This window comes from Numida meleagris, chromosome 4 (genome assembly GCF_002078875.1).
Source record: "Numida meleagris isolate 19003 breed g44 Domestic line chromosome 4, NumMel1.0, whole genome shotgun sequence".
Classification (NCBI taxonomy): domain Eukaryota; kingdom Metazoa; phylum Chordata; class Aves; order Galliformes; family Numididae; genus Numida; species Numida meleagris.
In genome coordinates, this window is record NC_034412.1 from 81,405,814 (window position 1) to 81,428,497 (window position 22,684).

Genomic DNA, 22,684 nt, shown 5'->3' on the forward strand with positions numbered 1-22,684 from the left:
TCTGACCCATTATTATTATAAACTTGACTGTAAACTCCCCAGGAGGACAACCACAGAGTGGCAGTCATGTATGCTGCTTTCATCTTATTTTTACCCCCTCACTGCAGTTTTTTCCCCTTTCTTTTCTAGGTCTTCATGGCAACAGCCATTATGATGCTACAGTAGGTGTTTTTATGCCAGAACTTCTTAGATCTGGTACTTGATCAGGTCCATGCGCTTGTAATTTTTTCATTAACACTGAATATATTCCTATTTTCTAGCCTGCTGCTAAAGCAACCGGCAATTGATTTCGGATTTAAATCAAATATATGGGCCGCTATCCAAATCTCAGTGCACCTAACTATGCCCAAAGGATGCAATGTATGTATTAGCTTTTTAAAGTTGTGAGATTTCATGGACTGGATATAGCCTGAAATTCATGAAAGATATGAGTGTCTTCCATTCAGTTAAGTTTTTCTTCAAAATTGAGAGTTATAACCTCTGATCTTGTGTTCATAAACTTTAAAATGAGGATAGCAATAATTTGTACAACCTCATCAGCTTTGTTTTTATGTTTTGAGAGTTTAAAAAAGAAGGTTTGAACACAGCTGTGTTGATTGGAAGTACATCTAATGGCAACTTCCATTGCATTGCATTTGTGCTATACAGTAACATATATTCTGAGAGAATAAAATAATTTTCTGTTTCCATGTCAGCTTGAGATGTACAAATACAATTGGTGTTTATTTTTGACTTTGATGGGACAATTTTTTTAACATAATGTCTTAAGGGAAAGAAAGATTCTGGAGTAGGAAATAATGTGGCTTATCTGGCTATCTTAATTTCAGCTATATGTAATAAGTATCAAACAACAGCTTTAGGTATCTTCTTTGCTGTAATAGTACATAAGAAAACAGGCAGAAAACTACCATTTTTCTGTGACAAGATAAGCTATACTAGAGTTTTCCTTCCTGACACCATTCATGTACTCAAATTCTTGACTTTGACAGCACAGTAAAAGTTCCTCTGCAGATGTGACCTCTGTACTACTCCCCAACTCCTTATCGAATGCTTTAGTTTCATTGAAGGAGAAGTCAGTAGTGACTCAGATGTTTGGGAAGCAACGAGTGTCACTTACAGAACTGTTACGAATATTTACAAAGCTGATCTGCGTAGAGGAGACTGAGCCTTCACCAAAAAAAGTTTTAAATACGCAGCAGTCAGATCCAGAGCTTTGCTGAAATCACTGCAGATATTACATGAAGCCATGTCTCTAATCTGTTGACAGGAGTCTGGCACAGGTCTCAGTATCAAAATACATGGTTTTGAGTTGCAAGAGATGTATAGAAAGTCATGTAAAATACCAATATTCTTGTCTACAAGACACACAAAAGTCCTGGTACTTTCACTGCATAACCCCAAATCAAATAACTGGGCAGATTTAGAATTCAATTGTCAGCTGCTTTCCTTCAGCTTTCAGTTCTGTTAAATTACTAATAATATAGTCTGGTGACAGCAGTAGGGCTATACTCCAGAAATGCTAAAATTAGATAAAGCAGATTTTTCATTAAAGTCAGAGAAGGAGAATGGAGATGGGGAAAGCTTGCTGATACTGCCCTAACACATATTGTTTGACTACTATCTGTTTTGATTTAGTTCCAATAATCTGTTCCTGGATAAGACCACAGTCGTCTTATCAGTCTAAGCTGTTATGAGAAGAATTAGTGAGGAGCCAGCACAAAAGGGGTGTGATGGATGATAACACAGGAAATTAGATTTTCTAAGTGCTGAGGAGAAACATTACAAAACTCAAACACCGGTAAATAACTGCTGTCTCCATCCTTTACCCTGGAAGAGGCTGCACTAATGTTCCTACAAGCCACAAGGAATGTAATTTTAATAATTGAAACTGTGCACTTGATCTTACACACATCCTTTGTTTCATTAGACATAAAGGCAGTTTTGGTTGTTCTTCAGGGCAGTGCAGAAATTTGTACGGAAGAAAATAGAATACAGACTTTTCAAATGTGTCTACCAAAATACATCTTATTTTGTCCTTTTTGGGTCATAATTAAATGTTTTCCAATGTTGATTAGGAAGACAAATGAGAAATAAAACCAGAAAGACTTTTATTTCAAAGGAGGCTGTTTGTTAGTGACCAGATCTTTAAGCAAGCATTAGTCAGACTAGCTTCAGGTAATAAATTAGCTGATGAAGATGAAGGCTGACTTGATTCATGAGTTAACAGATCTTATTTAGATCTGTTATATCTCCTTGCATTCACTTCTAAACTGTTTTATCAAAAACATTCACAATAAATGTTTACAAATGACCAACTTATTGGAGTACTAAATAGCCAGAACTAGGGGGAAGGCATCGGAACAGGAGCCCATTGTCAGGAAAACATGTGTTTTTGTTTTCCTGGTCAGAGAGCTTGCTGGCAGCACTCTATTAGCTTCTTCAGAGCCAAGATTGTTGATATGATTTGTTGGTTTGTTTTGATCAACTGCAATGCTAATGGCTCAACGATATTCATGATCCCTGCCTGAAAGGCTTAACAATCTGAAGTCACATTTGACCCATCTGACAGTCCTCAATGAGTTGTATTTAGAGAAAGAGATTTATAGCAAATGAGGTATCATTTTCCCTTCTTAAGGATTCATCTTGTTTCATAGAAACATAAAAACAAAGCTGATGAGGTTGTCAGATATTCATTTAATCTGTTGCCTTAACACTTGAAGTATTTCTTACAAATTTTAAAACAACAAAAGTAATGATAGACCCACAACATACCCAGGAAATTTGCTCGATTAAATTGGGATGATTTTCCAAAAGCACGATATAATACAGAGGCTGATCCAAAAGTAGTACCTCCCATTTTGTTATGCTGGTCCACGACATCAGAGGCGGATGTTGGTGGTATGGCAGCAAAGGTTGAACCTTCCCACCAATATTCTCTTGCATTTTGTTGCTGTGTGAGAGATGGCAGCAGAGGGGCAGTCTGACAGAATGGTATCTGACATGGAAGTGTGTATGAAGCAACACTGTGTCATTGAATTCCTCCATGCAGAAAAAATTGCATCCATTGACAATTATCAATGCTTGCTGAACATTTATGGAGGCCAAACAGTGGATGTGAGCACAGTGAGGTTGTGGGTGGTGCGCTTCAGCAGTGGCGACAACAGTGGTCACCTCCACTGGTGGAGATTGTTACAAGCACAGCATGCAGGCTCTTGTTCACTGCTGGTGAAAATGCGTAACTAATGGTGCTGACTGTGTTGAAAAATAGTGTTTTCTAGCTGAGAATTTGCTCTATCAGATAGTGTTACTATGCTCTTTGCATCTATTGTAAATTAAATAGGAGACATTACTTTCAGAGCGACCTACGTACAACCCTTTTTCTGAAACCTAAGCTTATTACTTGTTGTTTGTTACCCAGCATCAGAATATTCTTTTCCTTTTTGTGACAACCTTATGCACATTGTAGACCATTATATTGTTTCCCTTCGGGCTTCTCCTTCCTGGATCAAAAAAAGAGCTTTTTCAATTCTTTTCTTTTAGTGTCCTGTTTTCATTCCTTATACTCATCTATGCACTCACTGAAACTGGTCTGTGACCTTGATAGATAGTACCTTGACACAGACATAAACCAGTATCTGAAGCTTTATTAATTTTGCCAAGCCATTCTTTCTTCAGGGAGTACTTCACTCTTGTCTTCAATGGCTTGTATCCCTGAGGGTTTACAGTTATTTTTCTGAGTTGCCAGAAGTTCTCTGAATTCCAATCTTGCCTCTAGTGTTCTTCCTGTTGTTTCCAAATGACTGCAAGATCAGACATTTACATTGTACTAACTGTACAGTTATTCCTTGCAACTTGCTGGATCTGAAATGTGGTTATCTAGAGCAGATGTAGTTTTGTGCAGAAAAGTACTCTAATCATAGGAAGATGAGCTGCTTATGACAGTTACGTATTTTTTCCTGCTTTTAACAATAAGCTAATCACAAGTTATTTACAATATCAATGACTTAATGGAAATATTGTCCTTTTTTTGGTCTCAGTCCATCAGTGTTTTTTTCACTGAAATGCTGCAAGCAAATTTATCATTTACACAAAAATGCAAATAACTTATAAGTGGTATTAAATTATGCATACTAATAAGAAATATATATTTTTAATTATTAACAGCTAAGATAAAGATTATCTTAAGAAAATGTGATTTTAGACATCTTGGAATGTGCTTTTTACCCCCTGGTCAAGGATACAGATCCGATCCTGTGTTATAACTGCATTTTAGCAAACAAAATCCAAACCACCATGACCTTAGTGACTTCAGCGAAACTACACTAGTTTATATCTGCCCAGTGTCTGCCTTTCCCATTTTTTTGTGCAATTTCTATTGCATGAATAGTTCTACTAATTTGTGTTACACGACAGTGTGAAACAGCGATAGCCGAGCAATGTAAATCTATTATGTCACTGAAGACACTTCTCTGTGAGCATGTGTGTGTAATAGGATGTGATAATCAATTAGACTAAAGGTCACTTCCATGTGCTCTTCCGTATAGTTTCTGTCTATTAAATTGAATGTTGAAAATGATTTCAAATCCACCTGTTATTAGAGGGTATATTGCTTGCTGGAAAATGATACAATTTTCATCTGCCATCAGTATTATAAATTTATGATTATCAATGAATCGTTGTTCCTCAATATTATAGTTTAATCAAATGTTCCCTGGGGCACATTTTCATTTCAGATCATTAGTATGATTCTTATTGGAGTTCAGTAAGAGATGTGATAGGAAACACCCAATAGCAATCTGAAAGGCAAAAATTTTTATAGAGGTTTCAAAGATTATTAGAGTCTCTTTTTAACATTGTTTAGTGAAGCAGTTTAGACTAGTTTGATATTCTGTCTGTGAAAGATGCTGTATTTTAGGTAGTCAGTGATGTCTTCCAAAAGAGGGAGGGCCTTTCAAATAAAATATGTGCACTAACAGAAGTGCCAAAACCCCTGAGTATTTTTTTTCCTTAGCTTTCTTTTAGCTTAGCACTTAGAGTGAAATAAAGATTAAAAAAAAAAAAAAAGTTGTTACCGTATTTCTTTTTGTATGGTAGGTGTTATGAACAAAACACAGCTGCAGGCAGTTTAGAATATTGGGCTGCAGCTTTCATAAGGAATAGGTTAGTTTGGAAATTTTCCTGTCATCACAGCACAGTGTATATTCCAAATAGCCAGCAACAGAAGAGGAGAGGAATAGTCTTTTAGATATCTCAACAAATCTGACCCAGTAGTTGAGATCTGGCAAGAAATAATTATTCTGTATCCACTGTACTTTGTTGCTTCTATTTATTTAATTGAAGCTGAACATTCATAGCTAATAGTGATGAGTATGTTGAAAAATAGTATTTTGTAGCTGAGAATTTCCTCTATCAAATATTGAATTTGTTTTAGTTTCCATGGAAATAAATAGGGGGCATTATTTTTGGATCAACCCATGTAATAATTTTGGATAAACCTATTTAATGATCAACACTATGCAATGAATCACACTAGATGAAATTTCTCCCTAATTTAAGTTTGAATTTATATCATTCAAGGACTTGTTTACTTCTTAAATGAGAAAGTATGATCACATTCTCTGCATCCCTGACATTTTTTTCCGTAAGTTTCTAATGAAAAAAATCAATTACTTTAGCAAAGCTTTTAACCTATAAAACTACTGTTTTTTTGACTTTTAAAATATCATTAGATTGTTAATTTCATCTAATTTGCAGAAATAGTCCTCAATAAAATAATTCCATTATACAGAATGATAAGCACCCTCAGGTGCTTTTAATTCCCGAACTTTTCAGACAGATTTACCCTGAATTGTCCTAAGCAATTCTAGCTGTTTTCATTGAGTAGAACCATGCCAACCTAGAGAATAACACTGTGCAGTATTTCTGAAGAATTTGAATATACGCTACAAGATCCTGATGCTAAACAAAAACTAAATATTTTGGTTTGTCCCTTTGTCAAATAGGTGATAACTGCCAGACTTTCATTTGTTCTCTTCCTGCTGCTGCTGCTGCTATTGGCTTTATGCTTCTGGTTTTATTGCTTTTGTGTGAGATGACATCATGGGATAGGATCTGTCTTGCTACTTGCAGGCTTTGATTTACTCTTATGTACAACAAGTATGTAAGGCCAAAATGGTGCTTTCTTACAAACTTTACCCTAAATGAGATTTCAACAGATTCCAACAACATTTCAGATTATCTTCTGCAACAATTCTCAAATAAGTCACCTAGGAGGCATAATTGCGATCTCTGGGCTGAACTTGGAGATAATTTTTTCTCACATTATTTTTCTGAAAGGATTTCTTACATTACTTCTAGTTACAATTAGCTCACTTTAGATCATTTCTTAAAAAAAAAAAGTGCCATAAGAATGAAGAGGAGCCCTTTAAAATACACATTTCAGATGTAATCAGCTCTGCAGTGTAGAATGCAGAAAGCTAAAGTTTTTGGCAAATCTGAAAGAAATCACAGTCTAGAATGTATTAACAAATGATCCAAGGGGACAAAACAACATGTTTTGTTTTGTTTTTTATTTGTTATTGCTATAAATGCAATTAGTGAGAGTTATATTCTAAAGACCATTTAGGAGAGATTTTGATAAAAGCAGTGCAGCACTTCCTCTGGGGGTATAAGATTAAAATATGAAATGCCAAATGGGGTGTATTAATCCCACAGTCTTCTGTAATGAATGCTTAAAAATGATAATAAATGAATTTTTGACCAAGTCCATTATAATTAATTCCCAGGTGAATATTCTTAATAGTGTCTTGAAGAATATGTTATAAAAATCATACATAGAAAAGATAACTATCTAACTTGGAAAAAAACACAGGAACAAAGGTGGCACTGGAGACTGCTTCCTTTTCTTCTATATATTTTCCTTACAAGCATGATTAAAAGACAAATTCCTTTTGAACAGAGTGGTTTCAAACAAAGCTTGGCTCAGAACTGAAGAGGAATGAATTTTCTGTATGTAAACACTTGCTTATTTCAGTGCATGTGTTTTCTATCTGCTAATAATAGGTATTTTAAACAAATTTTACCAGATAGTTATCCTGTATGATAAAAGAAACTGTAACAATTCTGACATCAGTAGAACCCTGAAGGCTTAATTACTTCCAGCTATGGCTTTGCCCTCAGGAAAGATTATTATCTACTGCTTTCTCACGGCCGTTTGTCACTCTGTATTGTCCTCTCAGAAATATTAGCTCAGTCTCAGCATTAGTGTAAACAGTCTCAATAGTATTTTTTTTAACATGTCTAAGGATATATATGAGTTGAGTAATGAGACTGTATTTCTGAATTAACTGCCGTAATGGTTGTGTCACTGGTTTCTTGAGGAAAGAAAAAAAGATGGGGAACGTTAAGTGAGGGTGTGCTGCACTATGAAAAAGAACTGGATTTGATCTCAAGAACTCATTAAGCTATACAGTAATAAAGTGCTTTGTTAAATTGATTATTGATTCTGAAACAGTGACCAATGTGTGATCAGGATTCTGTCTCAATGCTCTTTATCCCATTCCCTTCTTTTTAAAAAATATGACTAGCAAATACGTGAAGCTAATTCAACAGTAGCATTAGTTTCCTATTACAAGGATTAAAGAGTGTAAAGAGCTTCTAAACTCAAAAATTATAAATAGGTACGATACTGAAAAAAAAACATTTTACATCTCTCAAACAAAACTAATACCAAATACTTAAAATATTTCTTATCAACAACAAAAAATCTTGATTAGATAACATACAATTCTTTCTGATTATTTATTCCAAGCAGTTTCAGAATAGTCACCGAAAGATGTTTTATTGTGTAACCTTTTCACAGTCAGTCCAAGGAGAAGGTATCTAAAAGGAAATTCTTAAAAGCAGCCCACTTTCTGAACCTCAGTAATTTCCTGAAGTTTCGAGACCCAAATTCCCTTAGGAGGTAACTGCAGATGTAACAATACAAGCCTGACAGTATCACTGGGTTGTGGACTGTAGTCACTCAATTTGGTTTGACTTCTCAGAGCCCTGTGTTTTATTTTCTGTAAAGATAAGTGATCTGGAAGAAAAATGAAAGAAAAAGTGCACTGTTATTCTTCTCTGAGCTGGCTAATTAGCCACTTTGTAACACAAGGCAGCAGGACTGACATTGTTCTGAGAGGTTCCTGTACTGTTCATACGATCAGACTTTCATGTACATGTTCCTGGTGTAACGCCTTACATTTAGAGTAGCAGCTTCAATTTTAAAATCATACTTAAATATGAGAAGTCCTGCTGGTTTTGTCAAAAATAATATTTTAAGTATTTCAGTACATTTATGGTTTTGTATTATGATTCTTTTTTTCCTTAGAACTTTAGAATAAATGTTATTTCTTAGTAAGACCAAGCACATGTAAATTGCAAAAATTGTCATTACCACCTCATATCAGGAATAATATCTGAAAGAATCACTGCTCTTTTTTTTTAAAACAAATATGATTACTGTCAGTGTCCCCAGTGCCCCAGTTCTATAGGTCACCAGCAACAGTTTGTTTGCTGTTTCCTAGTAGACCTTTAAAATCTGTTGAATTATGCATTCTTCAGAAAATACCAGCTGGTGTTTTTCTGTTTGTTCCATTATTAATTTTTTTACTTCCAAAGAAATACATAGGAGGATTCTTTTCTTTAAAAGTAAATAAAACCAGCCAGATAGAAAGGCTCTTCTGCTGCTGCCAGTTAAAAGAAGAAAGTATGGAAACTTGTGCAAAAATGCCACAGTTGGGAAGGCATTATTTGAATCAGGATCATTCTTCTTATTAGTGATGAGGAATTCTGATGAATTCTGGATTTTCCTTTTAAATTGGTGTAAAAAAAAATAAATAGATGAATTAGACGGGAATGACCTTTTAAAAATACATTAAAATTGGAGGCTTCCCTTGCTATGGCTTCTTTCAGCACCTACAGAAAATATATCATGAGGCTGATATCTTTCCTCTTTTAATTCCTGTTAGATAAGTTGGAATTGCTGGTCTTCATGTAAGTAACTGGTGGTGTCCCACGCTAAGTATTCTTTAATACATGCCCAAGACTGAAAATGAAAGGTATTTTCGTTGCAAATGGTTTTCCAGTCTATATTTTTATTGCTTAAGAAAAAGTCTTCAACAACAGACAGTAGCTCTAGTGTTTCTCTTCCAGCGTGCTCTCTGTGCCTTCTACAAGCTACTTCCTCTACCCATAGTACAGTTTCTGTTTGTTGCTTTGCAAAACTGTTTCACAGAAGCACAAGTCCAGGTAGATGATGACAGTTGCTCTGCCCTTATCCACTAATACTATAATCTCATTGTAGAAGGTAATGGAATTTGTCAGGCGCAATTTGTTCTTAGTGACGCCATGCTGGCTGTCACTGATCATCTCTGTTCTTCATATGCCTCAGCATATTTTCCAGGAAGATCTGCTTCATGATCTTTTTGGGCACAGAACTGAGACTGAATGGCATACTTTTCCATAGATCTTCCATTTTCCCTCTTTTTAAAAAATTGGATTGTTTCCTATTTTCCATTAAGTGAGAACTTCACTGGACTACCACAACTCCTCAAATACGATGGAGAGTGGCTTAGCAACTACATCTGCCAGTTCCCTTGACATCCTACAATGCATCTCATGAGGTTCCATGGACTCGTGTGACTTTAAGTTCCTTAAATGATCTTGAACCTGTTCTTCGCCTACAGTGAGTGGTTCCTCATTCTCCTAGTCCATGCCTTTCCCTCTGTTACTTCAGTGGTGCGGATAGAGCACTTTCTGGTGAAGACTAAGTCAATAATATTACTGAATACCTAAGCCTTCCTAGGTAATCAGGTCTCCTGTTTTCTTCTGGAGAAAGCTCACATTTATGACTCATTTGGAAATAACTGACACGAAGCACAAAGATTTGTGAGAGCTGCAGTCTCAGCACATAGTCTTCCATCACAGTTAAAAACTCCTTCAGGCTTAAAGTAAGTTTGTTCCACGTAGCCCATGGCAGAGTACTACAAGGCTCTCTGAATGAAGTTAAAATCAAGCACTTTTTCCTGTTCAGTAGTTTCACTAATCATTTAATCTAGTACTGGCTTTGAGGTGATTTATTTTATTTTTTAATTTATACAATTCTGTATGAGTATTACCTAAGGATCAGGTCTAGCTTGGATTTATTGTAGTAGTTATCATGAGAATGTAGATTAATGTCTTTGTCCCAAGCAGCCAGGTAGATGAGAAGGCACCAATAAAAGCAGAAATAAAAGATAAATAATACAAAGCAGCACATCTTAAATGCTGTTATTCATGGTCACAGCTCTACATGTTTGTAAGTACAAATTCAATCTAATGCCATGAATAGAAGAGTTTTAAGTTATGGTTAAGAAAGAACATGTGGACTTGCGGACGTCCTTACCTTCTGTGTGTAGTGGTATAAGTAGAAAGAGTGAAGCTCCTACCTGGAAATTGAGAGAAATGGGTGATCCCCATGGGAACTAAGGAAGACACCAGTGTTAACCAGTTAACGTAACTAGAGACTCCCCAAGACAGGAGGGGAACACTGATGCTGGAGTGACATGGGAAGGGAAGTTTAGGAGAGATATTCATAGAGGCTGCAAAGCAGCAAGCACAACATTTATGTCAGGGCAATACACTTAAGACAAGGTGGGAAAATCATCTCAGTAGCAGATTTTAAATGGACTGCAGAAAATATTTACTAAAACAAGGAATGTAACAGACGCACAAGTGAGAACTATCATAAAAAGGTTACAAGGTGGAACAGAAGCTACAGGCAAAAGAGAAACTGAGCACTAACAGCTGAAAAGTCCTGCAAGCAGGGAGAAGAGGTGCAAAATCAGTTGGATATAATCAAATGCCTTCACCTTTTGCAGCAGTTTATTTCTCTTATCTTGCAGCCTGAATTGCCACAGGGAAGACTTGTAATCAGTTTTAGGATGTTGTGGTCAGAGTTTGTGTGTGCCAGTGTGTGCAACTATTAGTTCATAGTGAAAAGCACTTTTAAAAAGGCGTCCAAAAATAGAGGTTTAAACACTTATACAGTAAGTGACCTTTCTTTTATATTTCAGTGTTACTGTTCCCTTGGGTCCTTTGCAAAGGTTAGCAAAACATCAGGATAGAAATCTGGTGATCAGTTCAACTTTTTTTTCTAATGTTTTTGTGAAATCTGGTGTCAAAGATACTTTATAAGTCAGCTTTCATATGTCTTTGTTCAAAGCAACTAATTTTATTAGGACTTTTGCCCACTGAAATGGAAAGGACTTTTGTCCTGCCAGTGCTCCGTGAATTTTCCAACCTTTTGAATTGTAATTCATAGAAAAAACTAACAGAAACAGATTATTGGAGTATCTTCTCATAGCTATTGCATGAGTCAGATAAATTTCTTTGTTATGACAGTGGATGATTATCTAACACGTTTTCAGGCTGTTGCTCATTAATAATCTCATGTTTTTGCTATACTTTCTAGCCCCCAGCTGAAATAGATTAGATGCCTTCCAAATTCATGGACAAAGCTTACAATAAAAGCAATTTCTAATCTCAAAAAGAAGCTTGGAATAGCTCTATTTCTTTCTTTTGCTAAGATTAGCAGGAAAATGCTCATAGCTGAAAAATGGGAAGGATTGATATTCTTTTCTTCTAGTTCTCTTTTATAACATATTTTAATGAAGTACACAGTGAATAGCACTATTTTTGGTTTCTTAAAATCTCTTTGCAAAAGAAAAAGTGTATTCTTCATTACTTTGTAGTTTCCCTGTTCTATCTTGTTAAAAAATGTAATTTCTACAGTAGCAGGAAGCAGATCAATGACACGTGGAGCATTTTACCTTAAGACTGGCAGTTTACGCTGCAACAACTGAAAACCATCATTGTTTATTAGGGATTTGGTGACTTCTGTAAGTAGGTGTGTTGTAATGTCACTACCACCTCAAAGCACCAAAATTTGCAGTCCACATGTAGAATATACATAAGATCCGGATGTTTCTGTCCTGAAGTTGACTTTGACAGTGGTCTTGGAAGTGAACTCCATTTGAATGATCTAGGTTACAGCTGACTCCCTTGGGGCTAGTTCAGCAGAATTGAAAAGTGTGCACTGGTTTCATTTCACTGTTTTGTGGAAGTTCTCTGAGATCTTGGTGAGACATCTTTCATAAGAACTAAATTCATATAAAGCATTAAAAAAAACACAACACATTACATTGATAGCCTCTAGCACTGCAGGTTAATTGTTTCCACTCAGAATGACTGAATAATATTGTGAACAATATGAAGACATATGCTAGAAATTATTCATTAAAAATGTCTGTTTCTAGTCTTACCTAACTATTCTACAAAATACGAAAACACTATTCTCTGTTAAGTACAGTGCAGTTGTTTAAGGGATGTCATAAGTGGCTGCTGCCTCCATCACCTTGGGGACCAAGGATGCTCCAACCGTCAGAACAGAACCCCTCACTCATGCTGTTCTCCACCCATAGCCTGGTGTTAGGGACACACACCATTCCCATCCCTCGGCTGGGGCTGAGACCCCTACTCGCTGCAGTGGATGGCAGAGTGATTCCCAACTCCAGTAGATGACACCACAGGAGGGTGCCCATAACCCTGGTCTGACTGTGTTTACTGGGCCCAGACCCACTCATATCCCAAATACCCCCAAATCTTAATGTTCCTTTTGTTTCCCTTTACTTGTCAGTTACAAAGCCATGTTGGCTCTCTCCAAAGCTGTCCCTGGAGATTCTTGATGGCCAAATACGCTACCGCTGAGATATTCAGGTGAGTCTACTCAGTGTTAGGGGCTATTTTGCTCCTGCTGTAGTGTCCACATTGCTTAAGCTGTAAGAAAAAGTATTTTCTTTTTGGTCTTTGTCTCCAGAAGCCATCTGCAAGATCTCTAGCACAAATTAGATGAGAATTTTTCTCTGTAGTTAAAGGTTCCTTCAGCATCACTGCTTTCATTTGCCAGTCTATTTCTGCTGCACTATATTGCCTGTGAATAGACATAGCCAGTATGGCTTTTCCTAAGTGGAGTGTCCTTCCTGAATTTTAAACATTCTTGAATTACTTGCAGATTTTCTTTGGCCTAGAGTTTATATTCAATGCTAGTTTCTTTGAGAGAAGTCACTCCATAAAAGCTATACACATATGTTTGAATTAAAGCCCAGTGAAAAATAAAAAATAATTATTTAGATTCTTATGTACACATCAGTTTTTAACAGTCTTTTAGATAATGCTGCATTAAAAACTGTTGGCAGTTAAGCTCTGTAGTTCAGCATTTTTATTTCAGTTCTAAAATTCCCTTGAAAAATACTAAATTAGGAATTTCATTAATAATAACGTACAACTGTTTTACTGCTCAGAACAGTAAAAGAGCCTCAAAACTATTGTTCTTAGCAGGCTTTTTTCTTCATTTTTATTTTTTCAATTTCTCTGTATCATTTTCTGAACTCTTCTTCAAGTATTTTTGTCCTTTCATCTGGTTCTCCTCTAACTTAAAAACCTCTTCTTCCTTATCTGGTTCTTTCCTAGTCCCCTAAACAATAGCCTTCTTTATGCTGATATAATTTGTTGTGTGATAATTTGTATATAGTACAGTTAATTAAAAGCTTCTGTGCTCTTCCCATAAGGAACATTAAAAAAAAAAAAAGGAGGGGAAAAAAATAGAAGGAAACCGCATAGCTCAGAATAGCAGTCAAATCTGGTTCATTGTGCATCTTCTCATATGCTCACATGGGCCATTTCCAGTGAGATTTTTCTAAAGAAAGCAAGTGAACTCATATGACAAAGTTCCCTGTCATAGGGGAGCACCTTAGTTCTACACATGCTCTGGAAGTGCATGTGCAAATGTATTAAGTGGTACTAAATGAATGAAATGATCCTCCTAGAAGACATGTCAAGGCACATACGTGACAAGGAGGTGATCTGAGGCAGCCAGCATGGCTTCACCAAGGGCAGATCTTGCCTGACCAATCTGGTGGCCTTCTATGATGGAGTGACGGCATCGGTGGATGGGAGAAGGGCAATTGATGTCATCTACCTGGACTTCTCCAAAACCTTTGACAGGGTCCCTCACCACATTCTTCTCTCCAAATTGGAGAGGTATGGATTTGAAAGATGGACTGTTCAGTGGATTAAGAACTGGTTGGCTGGTTGCAGCCAAGGGTTGTGATTAATGGTTCTATGTCAGGGTGGAGGCTGGTCATGAGTGGTGTCCCCCAGGGCTCAGTTGTGGGACCAGTGCTCTTCAACATCTTCATCAATGACATAGATGATGGAATCGAGTGCACCCTCAGCAAGTTTGCAGATGACACCAAGCTGAGCGGTGCATTATAGCGTAAGAAGTCTTTCATTTTGAAAAGCTGCATTGTTATCCTGTGGAGGTGTTGCCTGAATAATAAAGCTGTATTTGGGAAATTTAACAAATACTGCAAGAAAAAAAGTACAATCATTTCTCTATTTTAAATTCTCTGTGCTTTGACACATCTCTGTGTCCTTCTCTCCAGTGATACTAACTTTTTCGTCTCTTCTTTCATCCTTCTCCATATCTCCAACCCCACAAAAGCCCAACGTATTCCATTCTGTAATTATTGTTCCAGACAAAATCATTTTTTCTCTACCCCTTTACAATCCATTTTAAGTACTGTCGGTCTCCAGAATTCCAAATTGATTCTGACCTCTTAACTGGTTGGTAGAGAAATGTGGCTGCCAGCCTCTAATCTGGGTCTGCCCCTGGAAGTCTGATGTAAACCAATGTGTACAGGGGGAACTGAGACAGAAGTACTGCAGTCTCACTCCAGAAAGTATTTCAAGGTAATCTTTAAAATGCTGCCATACATCTTTTTCTGCTCAACACCTTGATGGCAAGGTAGATCTGACGCGGTTTATAGGGCTGTGTAGTCTGTGAAGCTGACAGATGTATTCTGGAATGAAAAACAGATGGGGCAGAACGGGATGAATCACTAAAATTATGTCTGTACATAGAAATGGGATTGGCAAGAAAGCTTTCCCAGCTTGGCTAAAAATGTTGAGGATCCATAGAGTAGCTTAATAATAACTCAGTTCCTCAGCAGGTGTTTCCAAAAACTGAGATTTATAAATATTTCTGTTGAACATCATTTTGTTTCATTCCCAGACTCACTACATAGAAGGAACACATTCTGATTTGGCCCTCTTCCACAAGTCTTGAACTATGAATATGAAAAACTGCACTCGTTTTGTCTCCCTCGCTCTTCCATCTGTGCCAAAACATTAGCAGCTTAGTGGGGCTGACAGCTCTTAAAGTCCTGGGAGAAATTTGATCATACAGCTGAAATTGAGTGCAAACCAGTATGCCAAGAAAACACTTCATGCTTTTTTTTTTTTCCAGAATCTTTGTCATCTCCTACCACAATTGTAGATTCAGGAAAATGTGAGCTTGGCTTTCAGGCCTTCTATTAGGCCTCTTCCAAAAGGATTGCATTCAGAACTAAAATACAATATAGGCATTTTTCCCACCTTCTTGGGAAGGCTCTAAATACTGTAAGTGAAAAAATGCAAGATGGTAGCTTGGCTGTACTGCTGAGACATTGGATGTGTCCAGTGGACTGTAAATACTGCTGAATAAAAGGTAGAGCAAGACTTAAACGCTGCAAGCTTATCTTCTGGCTTTGACAAATAAAGGAAAGAGAAAAGCGTTCAGATGGGCATGCCTTCTAGGTTGAAGTTTAACACCCAAACCCCATTACAGAAAGTCAGCAATGTGGGGGGGAGGCAAGGCAGGAGACAGCTGTTTTCAATAGAGGGATTTTGTTGTATGCAAGAAGGGTGTGCAAGAATTTAAATACAAGGACAGCCACAGCAGCAACAGTTCATCTTGTGCAGGTAGGGGGGATGCAGGCCAGAAAGCTCTTCTGCTGAGCAGAAGTCTCTACCAACAAAAAGTGGCTACCTGCCCTTGATTTCATGCTGGCTGCAGAACATTTGCAATGAAAACAAGTGCATTTAGAAATAGAAATATTTTGCCTCTGAAAACTCCTGCAAAGGTCTCTTGGCTTGATATTCTTTGCTGGTTTAGTTTGACCTGTTTCTGTAACAGCAGGGCAATATGTAGTATGAAAGCAGAGATCGTATGTCTGAATAAATGTGTAAAAAGTTAAGACAGGTCTAGTCTAGGTTTAGATATAGTAGATTATGGATGTATGGTAATTCATAAATCACTCATAATGCATACACCATAATTTTTATATCCTAATATACACATATTATACTATAAACTACACATATTGTACTTTTATTTATACAGTTGTGGATTAACAGTTCTCTAGTTTAAATCTCTGTAAATCAGAGGTTTAAACAATTGCTTTATTTATGTGTTGCACCTGCAGATATAAATCACACTAAATAGCAGCCACTCTTAAAGTTTGTCTTGTATGCCTAAAATCTGTCTATATTCAGCACATACATCAGTACGGCAGTATCTAGATTTGAAAGAGTGTAGGCCATGCTCTAGTTACAGCAGTTTGCGTGAAGTGTGAGCAGCTCTGGGACAAAAAAAACACAATTCCAGCTGGTGTGGTATGAGATGAGTTTTAGGACATTCGCACTGTGAATTCTGGGGTAAAGTGTGTCTCAGGGTTTAACTTTGATTGCAGAAGAACAAATTATCGAACTAAAGAGCAAGGAGCCCTAGTTAACTAACCTGAATATGAAGAAGTCTAACACAGCACAGGGGAGTTTGTGACTCACTGGGTGAGGGATAACAGCTGTGAAATTTCTAGTTGACAAATTATTAACAAATGAAATCAAGAAGAGTTTGGAAAAATCAGTTTCTGAAGATCACTTTGCTGGCTAAGAATTACTATTATTCTCTTCTATAGCAGTTTGAAGGAAGCCCATTGTGATCAGTGCATTGCTGTCTCATGGCTTTTCACCTCTTCAAGAATATCTATTTTGAAGACCAGTGATAGGACAAGAATCTCTTACTATATAAACACAACCCAGCCTGCAACATACTTTCTTGGTGGTGAATTTTTTGCTAAATCAAGGCTGTGAGCCTCAAGACCTTTCAAAATGATATGATCCTTTGGGTTCTGCAAGGCACTGTGTACAGCTTCAGTAATTGCATAGGTTGCGTGGACCTGTGTAACTGCATAGTAATGTGAAAAAGTGCAGGAGTTGCATAAAGTCTAAACTGAGCTTTACCTTTCTGGGGAACACTAATCATTTGGTAAATTGTCATACTAATGACAGATGCTAAGTCGGTCATTTGCAGAAAATATCCATCTAGGAGATATGTGCTCATATCACCCATTTTGTATGAAATGATTAATCAATCGGATGTCGCAGGCATTTATACTGACAATTTCCTTTGCAGTGAATAAGGATAATTCTGTTTACCTACATTATGACATATGAACATCAGCTATTCATCTGTGTCAGTACTGATGAAAATATAAGTAATTCTTATAGCTATATATATACGCTGAATGTCAAATACTAAATAAGAGGCAGACTGGTTGTTGATTGTAGTCTATAATTTAATATTCAGAAAAGGCAAAAGTGCCAGGTTGGTTATCTTAGTTGCTGAATGTATGATATGGAAAAACTCTATCTTGGAAGTAGAAGATTGCCAGAAAGGACAACAAAAATATATTTGAGGCTTTATTTGTGGGGTGGTTTTTGGTGTATATTTTTCCACATTCGGCCTAAATTCAAATAAGTAATAAAATACAATTAAAAATCTTGAAAATATTCTAGCATTAAAATCTTTAGAAACACACCTACTTTGTGTTGTTTCAAATACATAATCTGATGCATTTTTTTGATGTTTTTAATTGGTTTCTACGAACTTTAGCAGGTTATGAGAACTTTTCCAGAGATGCACACTTACAAAACATTCCGGTTTTTGGAAAGATATGACGAAAAGATTTTGTTGTCCTGATCAAAAATTCAGGTTGCCCTTTAGAATCCAGAGTGGCTGTTGTCTGTTTGGCCTTTCCCCATCAGGATTCTGCTATAATGATAAAATGCAGCATGTACAGAAATTGTTCTCAAACCTATGTTAACAGTCCTGATAATATATTTTTTAGGTTTCCTCTACGCTCAGAACAGTGCCAAACGCAGTATTAAAGAGCGACTTATGAAGCTCTTGCCCTGCTCGGCTGCCAAAACGACATCTCCTGTTACTCAAAGCAAGTTTTATTTTTCATTTGATTTTGATTTTGATTTTTTTTTAGGTTTGCATGCAACAAAATTTATACTTTCATTAACTGCTTGTTCAAAAGAGAAGATATCTGCTGAAGTAATTGTATGATCTATTGATGTTTAAAAGGGAGTGATGAACAGATCTGTGGGCTGCTAACAGATTTGTCTGTGCAGAGCATGATGGCAATATACCAGTGCCAGAGTCTGCTCTGTGGGAGATTCTGGGTTGGGACGTATGCTCCGCAAGCTATCTGGAAAGTGGTTCACTGGTAAAATTAAATGCTTGTTCTCACTGTATTTGCAAATTGGTAGCTCTTTGGTACACATGTGAATATGTTTGTGTTCTTGCTGTCCAACACATATGATAGTTTCATCAGTACTGGTTTAGAGGAAGGGCTTGGCCCTGCAAGTTTTTATTATGTAACATCAAACTGTATAGAAAATGAAACCTGATGTACATGTCTGGAAAAAAAAAAAAAAAGAGAGAGATTGAAAACAAACTATATGAATGTAGAGTTTAAGGACAAGTACACTGACATTTCCTTCAATGTCTTGATCTTATGCTGTGAGGAAATACAATCCTTTCAGAGACAGTTAAAAAAGAAGATACAGACAAACAGATTCATCCATCCATATATACCTAGAGAGAGACAAATTATAGCAATAACACTAATAGATTCCTATCTCTTTTTGGCTACTGTAACTGATGTTAAAAATCCTTGTGGACCTAATTCAGTCTGGATTAATTTGGCTTCATTCTATGCACTCCTTTTAGCAGCTAAAATTGGATACTGAGTGGTCCCTATGCTTCCTGTATCCTCTTCTTAGTAAAGCTTACCAATCAGTATAAGATAAGAACTGCCTCCAAGAGCAGTTCCCCATGTGCAGGGACCAAGGAAAAACCCAGGACCGCTAAGCTGTGAGCACAGGCCCCACATTAAGTGCCAAGACTTCAGTGGTGTGGACAGAGGATTTCTTTCTGCTACCCCATTTTACTGTATTTCAAGTGTGCCTCCGTTGAGAAGACTGTGTTACTTTCTCTCCTTTCTAAGTATTTGAGATCTCAAAGACAAAATGCACTAAAGATTTTGTTGCACAGTGACATTTTCATTGTGATTTCAGCTGAAGTGTTTTACTGGAAAGTAGAGTAGCTTAAAAAGGGCAGTCACTGTAGTGACAGCATTATGTAGAAGCTGGTTTCACCTACATGACCTGAGTAATGATAATCCTAGACTAAAAAGGAGTGGAAGGTTTTATTCCCTTGTCTGATGTTTGGAGAGCGGCACATCCTTATTCCTTGTACATCACTATGCAACTTTTTTGTCTGTACAGGTAACATGAAAATATTTAAAATGTCTCAACATCTCTGACTGGGCAAAATGTGCTTTTTTGAGCTGAAAGTGTTTTTATAAGCTGGAAGAGAAGACAAAGTAAAACTTGCATTAGATGTTTCATATTTGAGAACCAAGTAGTAAAAAAAAAAGATGAATTCAACATTTTCCTCTGTGCTCTTGTATATAATGAGATGCTGTTTTAAATGAGAATATTACATTAAATGAAAATATTATATTAAATTGTAGATGTACATTGTTGTTTTCGTATTTTGACATAATGTGCTATTTGATTTCATTTGGCATGAAAGAAACAACATTCCTGATGCACTAGGAGTTAAAGCCAGCACTACCTATGGAGACCACTGCATAATGGGAATTCCTTAGAAATTTTAATAGCAATAGATTTAAAACAAGTATTTTGTTGAAAAACTGCAAACCCTGAATTTGCAATTGTGTGCTTAACTTCTGTGAGTATGTGCAGAAAAAGGTTATTTGAATAATAATGATAAAAACTTATTTCAACCTTCCCATTCAACAATACATCTCAGAGTGCTTTTTCTTATTTGTATATTGTAACCTGGTAAGTCTAGACTCAAGATTGGTTTTGAAGTAGTGTGTATGCATGCAATTATTAAATAAGTAGGGGAGATAGAATTTAGGATTTGTGCAGGCAAATGCATATACACAATTTTTACAGATACGCCCTAAATTTTGACTCGTTTCTGTCATTATTTAAGGAATATGTCTGTTTGTTGCATTGATTTTACCATTTTGTTATTTAATATATGATGAAAGGTTCAAAGGATAGCTCCTGTTCAAATGCATTAAAAACTGTCTCTACGATTTAGCTGGAAGAAAGATACTCATTAATGACATCAATATGATTATTTATTTGATATATTAAGAAGTGAATATTAACTTGTTTCTCTTTTTCAGCTGACATATATTAGCCCTTTGCAAAAAATGTAACAAAAGAGTTCTTAACTTTCTTAGGTTGAAGAAACTAAAGAACTGAAATGATGAATTTTTCATTAATGCCATAGAAATTACAAAACTTCTCTTGAGAAATAGATGTATTTTCACACATTTTAATTGCTTATTTATAAGTGCGTGTTTTTTTCTTGCCTGGGTAATGGTAGCCATAAGTGTTAAAAATATTTTTTTAAGAGAGCAAGTGACTCATGAATGCTATAGTATTTTAATCAGCATGGTTGGCATATTATCAAAAAGCTCCCAGTGATCTTATTTTTGGACTATTTGTATCTATAAGGTGCCACAGAAATGCAGTGTGATAAGACTGTTACACTGAATCTTTTCATTAATAGAAAACTAACATTGCCACCATACTGTAGTCTTCTACACTTTTATCAGCTCATTAAACACTGTAGAAATATTCATCACTAAGGACATACCAGACATTGTGCTCAGCGTCATGTTCTCTTGTGCATATATCTGGCCTTGCATTTATTACATTTATTCATTTCACTTCTAGAAGAGCTTGTAGATATCTCTCTAGGTAGTCAGGTGATTCACAAATAGAGACCTCTTTTCCATGTAAGTCCCTCTCTCTCTAAATGATAGCCCATTTAAAGTCCATGTAACTCATGACATATAAAAGTGACATTTCAACAGTATTTATTCTCAAGTTCACTCTTCTTTTAATATAAGCACCTAGTGCAAACTTACAGCTGAGAAAATTTCCGCTGCATACCTATATGATGTTATTATAGTTACTTTATAATGAATACAGAAGACAAAATTCCTTAGAAACATGATGGAAAAGCTTCAATAATCTTGCAAAATAAACCCTGGATTTTCTCATTGAGAATTAAAATGTAGTTCAGGAACTTTGCTAGACTTTCCAAACATTGGGAAGACAGATTCTTAACTCTGGAAAACTTTATTATCTTTTGATAACTTTGAATAGGAATTGCCCTGCCACATGTCAGAATTTTTCTTATTAAAGCTGAGAACTGAAATGTTCTTATAATCTTGTGAATTCAGATATTGATCCTTCAAAGCTATCATGAAACATCATAATGATGATATAAAGTTGTGGATTTTTTGTCAATAGCATTTACATTGGAATTTTTCACAAAAAATATTGATCGTGTCTGAGTCATCTGAAACAACCTATAAATGAAAATGAAAGAGAAATATGTTTTAGCTTGCCCATAAGCCAATACACAATGGACATTCTCAGATAAGACTGTGGGTGACACTGATTTGGAAAATGTCTTCTGTCAGATTAAATGAAAAATATAATGTCTGGTTCCTCCTACAAACATTGTCTGTAATGCTTACACTGATAAATAATGACGTGGAAAAAGCCAAAGTAAAGAGCCAGACAAAACTAACATGTCTCTCAGAAGAGTTATGAAATGCAAAGTGTTCTGTGAATTTGCAGTCTGGTTCAGTGATTGAATTTAACATTTTATTATGGCATCTGCAAACACATCATTTTAAATGGATTAGCACTGTATTTCTTATTCTAATAAATCGCAGTTGTTGCTCTTGAGGTAAATGCCTACCTAGTCTTGGGACTGAGAAGGAATCAGCAGAAACTGAAGTGCATCCATAGTGAGGAACAGTGCTATTAGAAGGAAACTAAAATAAAATATATCCCAAGGGTAGAAGTAAAATAAAGAGTTAAGCTGTGAAACTTATACCATTTTAATACCTAGATCATTTAACATTACACATCACGTGCCAATCTTAAAATACTTCAGTTTGCCCTGCTGTACCAATATGGCTTATCAAAGATATCTGTTTCAGCCTAACCATATGCGCTGCCTTAAACTCACCAAATTTAAGTATTTTCTATATAGTAAAAATATATATATAAAAAAATGTAAACATGTATATAAATCAGTAGGTTGCATTGTATTAATGGCCCTGTTCAACGCATAGTCAGATTTTAGAATCTGCATTCATGCCCGATATACAGGTGTTTGTGTATTTCAAAGTACGTAAATATTTCTAAGTTGTGTTCAGAGCAGTAATATTTAAGCTTTAGGATACTGTCTTGCACAGAGTAAAGGCTGTTCTGAAGCTTTACCTGGAGCAGAAGTTAGCTAAATTCAGTTCAGACATTTACTCACAATTCAGAAAGCACAATTATCTATTAATTTCTCCTATTTGGTTAC

General features: G+C 36.1%; 1 protein-coding gene across 3 annotated transcripts in view; it reads left to right on the forward strand.

The window, feature by feature from the left end:
* The window catches only part of KCNIP4 (potassium voltage-gated channel interacting protein 4), a 296,711-nt gene that overhangs the window by 231,037 nt on the left and 42,990 nt on the right, over positions 1-22,684 (forward strand). Inside the window, exon 2 of one of the 3 annotated variants that reach the window (XM_021395286.1) lies at positions 12,719-12,798. The exons of the other annotated variants lie outside the window; for them this stretch is intronic. The gene's annotated coding sequence lies outside the window, so the exon portion shown is untranslated. The remainder of the gene's footprint in view (positions 1-12,718; positions 12,799-22,684) is intronic. 3 annotated transcript variants of the gene reach the window in all.